Here is a 7,443-nt window from a genome sequence, read left to right as displayed (position 1 = left end):
ATTTTTGTGATTTCACATCTGTGTGTTTCTTTTTAATTATTTAATTAAAAGTTATATTTTAGGGGGTTTTCCTCTTTGTGCTTTCTGGTTTAATGACACGACTAATTCCCCCAGCACCACAGCTCCTAATCTGGACAGCAGCAGCACAGCCTGTCACAGGGTCAGCACTCTCTGGAGGGGGAAGCAGGGCGCGCTTTTCTCTGCGCGCTGCACTCACTTGGCGCCAACCCCTGCTGCAGCACGCATTTTTTTCTTATTGCCCTGTGTCCGCATGCTCTCCCCGCCCCCTCTTGTCAGCAGGAAACTCCTCTCCTTCCCTCCTGCAGCAGGGGAAGGTCCGCCTCCCTCAGGCTTCCCCCCAGAAACAGAGGAAGCAGCCCTTTCAGTTCTGGACCAGGCACTCAGATACCCACGGTCCGGTTCACCTCCTTACATTCTCCCTCTCTTAAAGGTCGCCATTCCACGGGCGAGGGTTCGTTGTACTCCATGATGCTCACCTGAGGACCTACAGCTGCCCACAACTTTCACAACTCCTCTTGTCTCGCTGGCTCCAATTTCTTCCAGTAAGGCTGGTCGAAGGTACTCCAATCCTCATCTTCAACAGCTGCAGAAGAAAATACTTCAGACAAACTTGGCTTTGTCTTCTTCTTTTTAGCTTTGCCGCTAGCAGACGTTTGAGTAGACAGCTCATCCTTTTCTTTGATAAGTAGTCGCCGGAGAGGCTGCCCTGTCACTTAATGGTTATCGAGACACTACAGTGAGGGTGCCGAAAGGCGCACTAGATACTATAAATATATACAGGGTAATATACAGATAATACAGCCAGAAGTACAGATAAAGTAGGGTACAGGTTGGGGATATCAGTTAGCTGGATGTGTCACGTTACCGGTCCATATATCTTGTGGATGAAGGGACGCTCTCGCATCCACAGGCACCTTCTTAGTTTCTGGTCCATCTCCACACGTGATGTGATGTGGCTTCCATGGCAGAACAAAGACGAAGGCTAAAGGTGTATGGCTAGCTTTTAACCCCTAGCTCGCTCCCTTCCATATTTGCCACTGCCCCTCTGGGTTGGACTGAATTCTCCTTCCTTGATCTCCTAGCTGAAATAATTCACAATATCTAGGATGTATCATAACTTCCTAACGGGAAGGTCCAAACGAGATGACTGACATCTCATCGCTTTAGTTGGAGCCGGACCTATCTGGAGAGTACAAACTTGGGTCGGCTAAGTGGTTCTGGAGAAGCAGTCTGGGTAGCTCGGTATCTGGAACAGCTAGAGAAATATGAGACGCAGGGGTGCGTGCGGAGGGCTCCCAGGGATCTGATGGTATATTGGACTTCCCCTTGAGACGCACGGTTCTCTCGTAATTCATCTCTGGGTGTCGGTGCCCAATGTCTGGAGCTTCCTTTGATGCTGGCTGCCTTGCACAAAAGACAGCAGGGGGTCTTAGTTATGCCCCTCCTTGCCTTTATTAACACGTGGCCTCTAATTCTCTGGCCATTTGGGAAAAGTTCTGTTCTTTTGGGGGTTTGTGTACTTCTCTAAAGGGTGGGGGTCACTTCAGGACTGGAGGAAGATTACTGGACAATATGTTGGGCCTGAATTAATAAATCCAAAATGCAGTCTCCCTTGTCCCTCACAGGGGGTATGTAAAGTGACAGCTAGACAGGTCATGGATGGGAGGTATGTGTCCCCGAGGTGCCCTAAACCTCGGTGATGTAGGACCAGGAGAAGCAGTTGACTATAAGGACGGACCTCCCAGGCTGGATGTATAAAGGTGGCACCGGCACTGACTATAAGGACGGACCTCCAGGCTGGATTTATACAGGGGGCTGCAGCACTGAGTACAAGGACGGACCTCCAGACTGGATGTATACAGGGGGCACCAGCACTGACTTTAAGGACGGACCTCCAGGCTGGATGTATACAGGGGGCACCAGCACTGACTATAAGGATGGACCTCCAGGCTTGATGTATAAAGGGGGCACCAGCACTGACTATAAGGACGGACCTCCAGGCTGGATGTATACAGGGAGCACCAGCACTGACTATAAGGACGGACCTCCAGCCTGGATGTATAAAGGGGGCACCAGCACTGACTATAAGGACGGTCCTCCAGGCTGGATGTATAAATGGGGCACCAGCACTGCACTGACTATAAGGACGGACCTCCAGGCTGGATGTATACAGGGGGCACAGCACCGACTATAAAGACGGACCTCCAGGCTGGATGTATACAGGGGGCACCAGCACTGACTATAAGGACGGACCTCCAGGCTGGATTTATACAGGGGGCTGCAGCACTGAGTACAAGGACGGACCTCCAGACTGGATGTATACAGGGGGCACCAGCACTGACTTTAAGGACGGACCTCCAGGCTGGATGTATACAGGGGGCACCAGCACTGACTATAAGGATGGACCTACAGGCTTGATGTATAAAGGGGGCACCAGCACTGACTATAAGGACGGACCTCCAGCCTGGATGTATAAAGGGGGCACCAGCGCTGACTATAAGGATGGACCTCCAGGCTGGATGTATAAAGGGGGCACCAGCACTGACTATAAGGACGGTCCTCCAGGCTGGATGTATAAAGGGGGCACCAGCACTGACTATAAGGACGGACCTCCAGGCTGGATGTATACAGGGGGCACAGCACCGACTATAAAGACGGACCTCCAGGCTGGATGTATACAGGGGGCACCAGCACTGACTATAAGGACGGACCTCCAGGCTGGATTTATACAGGGGGCTGCAGCACTGAGTACAAGGACGGACCTCCAGACTGGATGTATACAGGGGGCACCAGCACTGACTTTAAGGACGGACCTCCAGGCTGGATGTATACAGGGGGCACCAGCACTGACTATAAGGATGGACCTCCAGGCTTGATGTATAAAGGGGGCACCAGCACTGACTATAAGGACGGACCTCCAGCCTGGATGTATAAAGGGGGCACCAGCGCTGACTATAAGGATGGACCTCCAGGCTGGATGTATAAAGGGGGCACCAGCACTGACTATAAGGACGGTCCTCCAGGCTGGATGTATAAAGGGGGCACCAGCACTGACTATAAGGATGGACCTCCAGGCTGGATGTATACAGGGGGCACAGCACCGACTATAAAGACGGACCTCCAGGCTGGATGTATACAGGGGGCACCAGCACTGACTATAAGGACGGACCTCCAGGCTGGATGTATAAAGGGGGCACCAGCACTGACTATAAGGACGGTCCTCCAGGCTGGATGTATACAGGGGGCACCAGCGCTGACTATATGGACGGTCCTCCAGGCTGGATGTATACAGGGGGCACCAGCGCTGACTATATGGACGGTCCTCCAGGCTGGATGTATACAGGGGGCAACAGTACTGACTGTAAAGATGGACCTCCAGGCTGGATGTATACAGAGAGCACCAGCGCTGACTATAAGGATGGACCTCCAGGCTGGATGTATAAAGGGGGCACCAGCACTGACTATAAGGACGGACCTCCAGGCTGGATGTATAAAGGGGGCACCAGCACTGACTATAAGGACGGTCCTCCAGGCTGGATGTATACAGGGGGCACCAGCACTGACTATAAGGACGGTCCTCCAGGCTGGATATATAAAGGGGGCACCAGCACTGACTATAAGGACGGACCTCCAGGCTGGATGTATAAAGGGGGCACCAGCACTGACTATAAGGACGGTCCTCCAGGCTGGATGTATAAAGGGGGCACCAGCACTGACTATAAGGACGGTCCTCCAGGCTGGATGTATAAAGGGGGCACCAGCACTGACTATAAGGACGGACCTCCAGGCTGGATGTATACAGGGGGCACCAGCACTGACTTTAAGGACGGACCTCCAGGCTGGATATGTACAGGGCGCCCCCTGGAGGAGCACTGATGTTACTACCCATTTTGAGCAGAGCTCGGTGCTGACAGTGACAATACAGTAATGATAGGAGTTGTAGTATCAGTGTTTATTACATGTAGCTCTTAGTCACTTTTACTGTAGAGATTCCTCCTTTCTTGTTACTCGACGCCTCTGTCCGTGATAATCTCCCGCATCTTCTTCATTTTCTATCTCCAGAAGCCGCCAAGTCCATTTGGGACACAACATCTACAGGAAAATAAAGCGATGGTGGATAAGTGATGATGACATCCCGGACACACTGCATTCCTGTATGTGCGGTCACATGTGTAATGGAAACAGTCAGCAAGACCGAGGACAGTATGGGAGGTCTGGTGCCTCTAGAGAGGCCGCTCTGACAAGAAGCGAGGAGGATATGTAATCTGAATACAAAGTACCGATGGGTCTGAACCTTACAAAGGATGTTGGGCTCCATTATTAGTTGTCCATATTCCCACCATGGGAGGTGAAGGACTGAGTGGATTCAGCCATAATGTTCCTATTCCTCCCATTGTTTATGTCACATTGAAGTAGAACTGATTACGGACAATAGACATACTGTCATAACCAGAATGTATTTAGAAAAATATTAATAATTTCTGTAAACATATCTTTCTACAACACCAATAACATAGAATGTAATCTATAACGTCCTATATACCTGGCACTGTGCATGTATCCTGAATATTTTACATCTGATGCTTTCTCATATGTTTTGGTTTTTGTACAATCATCGCACAATTCTGTTGTGTTATCCATTATCACAACATTTTAATTCGGCCGACTGAAATGTTTCTATTCCCACCAATAAAGAAGAGTTTTGTATTTCCGTGCAGCTGGATTCTTCTTTCTTTGCACTCTTCCATGAAGGCCATATTTGTGCAGGTGTCTCTGAACAGTAGAACAATGTATCACAACTCCAGACTGCTAAATCTTTCTCAAGGTCTTTTGCAACCATGCGGGAGTTCTGATTTGCCTCTCTAGCAATTCTATGAGCAGCTTTCACTGAAATTTTGCTTGGTCTTCCAGACCTTATCTTGATCTCCGCTGTTCCTATTATTTGCCATTTCTAAGTTACGATACATTTTCGAGCTGCGGAAAGAACAACTTAAACACTTTGCTATCTTCTAATACCCTTCTCCTGCTTTGTGGCCTCCACCATTTTTATTTTCAGAGTGCTCGGCAGCTGCTTAGAAGAACCCATGGCTGCTGTTTTTTGGCACAAGGTTAGAGGAGGTTTGGGGTTTACAAAGCTGGGAAATTTGCATCACCTGGCTGTTCCTAACGATGATAGTGAACGAGCCATAACCCTAACAGGCTAATTCAGGTCTGAAACAGTCAAAGTTATCTGAGCACACAAATCCCCAAGGGTGCCCAAAATTTTGCATTGGCCCATTTTCCTTTATTGAATTTTTAAAATGTAAAAAATGAAAAAGTATATATATATATTTTTTTTTTTCTTTTCCTAAAATACAAAGGAAGTGTCACCTGTAACTTTAGGCCTTACAGAGATCATTTCTTCAAATTGCTTAACTGTTCACAATGACATTAATTTTGACCAGATGTGCCCAAACGTTTACATGCCACTGTATGTGTCTCATCGTGGTATAGACATCCCTTATCCTGAGCACCATCTTTGTGTGTGTGTGTATATACTGTATATATACAGGGGTTGGCCAAAATAATGGAAACACCTAACGTTTTGGCATCATAATCTTCGAACATGTTATAAACATGCAAACCGTGACATGTGGTAATGTTTTGTAGTTGATTATTTGGGTTATGTGATATGTGTATGTAAATTAACTGTTTGTTTTGCAGAATTGTAAGAACATTGATGAGAACCTGATACCAATGGCAGACCTCTCGGATTTTCAAAGAGGCCAAATTGTTGGTGCTGGTATGGCAGGCGCTAGTGTAACAGAAAGTGCCCGAATGCTTGGCGTGTCAAGAGGTGCTGTCTCCAAAGTAATGACTGCGTTTGAAAGAGAAGGAAAAACGTCCGCAGCAAAGCACAGGTCCGGCCGAAAGTCGAAGTTGACTGAGAGAGACCGTCGGACTCTAAAGCGAATTGTGAGAGAGGATCGCAAGACCACGGCTCCGAAAATCACTGCTGAGCTCAATGAACACCTACAGAACCCAGTTTCCACGAAAACTGTTCGTCGGGAGCTGCACAAATCTGGATTCCACGGAAGAGCTGCAATTCAAAAACCGCTGCTCTCAATGACAAATGTTTCCAAATGTTTAGAGTGGTGTAGAAACCTCCAGAATTGGTCCCTCGAGCAGTGGAAACGTGATATTCTCAGACGAATCATCGTTTACCCTATTTCCGACCTCTGGACAAGTGTACGTTTGGAGACAGCCGAAAGAAGCATTCCATCCAGACTGCCTTCTCCCAACCGTAAAACATGGCGGAGGTTCTGTGATGATCTGGGGTGCTATTTCGTGGAGATCCGCCGGGCCAATGATATCCCTTCATGGAAGAATTAACAGCCGCGATTATTTAGGCATTTTGGGCGACCAAGTGCATCCTATGGTTCAAGCACTGTACCCGGAGGAGAATGCCATCTTTCAGGATGATAATGCACCAATTCAAACATCTAGAATCGTTAAAGCATGGCACGAGGAACATTGTAATGAAGGTGAGCATCTCATCTGGCCCCCACAATCCCCAGACCTCAACATTATTAAGCATTTATGGTCGATTTTAGAGATTCAAGTTAGACGTCGCTTTCCGCCGCCATCGTCGCTCAAAGAACTGGAGGGTGTTTTACCTGAAGAATCGGCTAAAATTCCTTAGGAAACAATTCACACCTTGTATGAATCCATACTTCGGATAATTGAGGCTGTAATCGCCGCAAAAGGTGGACCTACACCATAACTTTTGTAGATGTGTACAGGTGTTTCCATTATTTTGTCCAACCCGTGTATATATATATATATATATATGTGCTCGTGGATGCGCTATAGAATTGACATATATATATATATATATATAGTGTATATATATACTGTATATATATCCACCAAAGAAAAGCAGATAGCACTCACTGATCTTTTGAAGAAGTTTCGCTCTTTATTTGCAATAAAAAAGCATGTTGGCCGGGGGAGTGAGGACGGGAGTGGGCAGAAACTTGATGACGGCCGTTTCGCGCCTACTAGCGCTTCCACAGGTCAATTAGCGCTAGTAGGCGCGAAACGGCAAGTTTCTGCCCACTCCCGTCCTCACTCCCCCGGCCAACATGCTTTTTTATTGCAAATAAAGAGCGAAATTTCTTCAAAAGATCGGTGAGTGTTATCTGCTTTTCATTGGTGGATTTATTACACTGTGTTTTCTTGGACAAGCACCCGTGGTCATGAGGCGAAGCCTGCAGCATGGTATGATACCGACAACATAGGATTTCAGCAGTACTGGCGGTGACTCCGTCTTTTCTCTTGCAGTCCAGTGGATATATATCCCTTATCCTGGTATATAGTAATAGATCATAGACTGCACATGAGTCAACAGTGTGATGCAGCAGCAAAAAAGGCAAACACAGT

The 7,443-nt window shown here is 47.6% G+C and overlaps 1 long non-coding RNA gene across 1 annotated transcript in view; it reads right to left on the bottom strand.

Annotated features, from left to right (window-relative positions):
• Window positions 1–3,958: 3,958 nt before the first annotated feature.
• LOC141051414 (uncharacterized) overlaps window positions 3,959–7,443 on the bottom strand; it is a 35,766-nt gene continuing 32,281 nt past the window's right edge. The window contains exon 3 of the long non-coding RNA XR_012220646.1: window positions 3,959–4,113. This is a non-coding gene — a long non-coding RNA (uncharacterized lncRNA). The remainder of the gene's footprint in view (window positions 4,114–7,443) is intronic.

This window comes from Dendrobates tinctorius, unplaced genomic scaffold, assembly GCF_039654945.1.
Source record: "Dendrobates tinctorius isolate UK_male_01 unplaced genomic scaffold, ASM3965494v1 ptg000157l, whole genome shotgun sequence".
NCBI classification, from domain to species: domain Eukaryota; kingdom Metazoa; phylum Chordata; class Amphibia; order Anura; family Dendrobatidae; genus Dendrobates; species Dendrobates tinctorius.
Note: the sequence above shows the minus strand (reverse complement) of the source record. Positions and strands in the feature narration are given on the sequence as shown.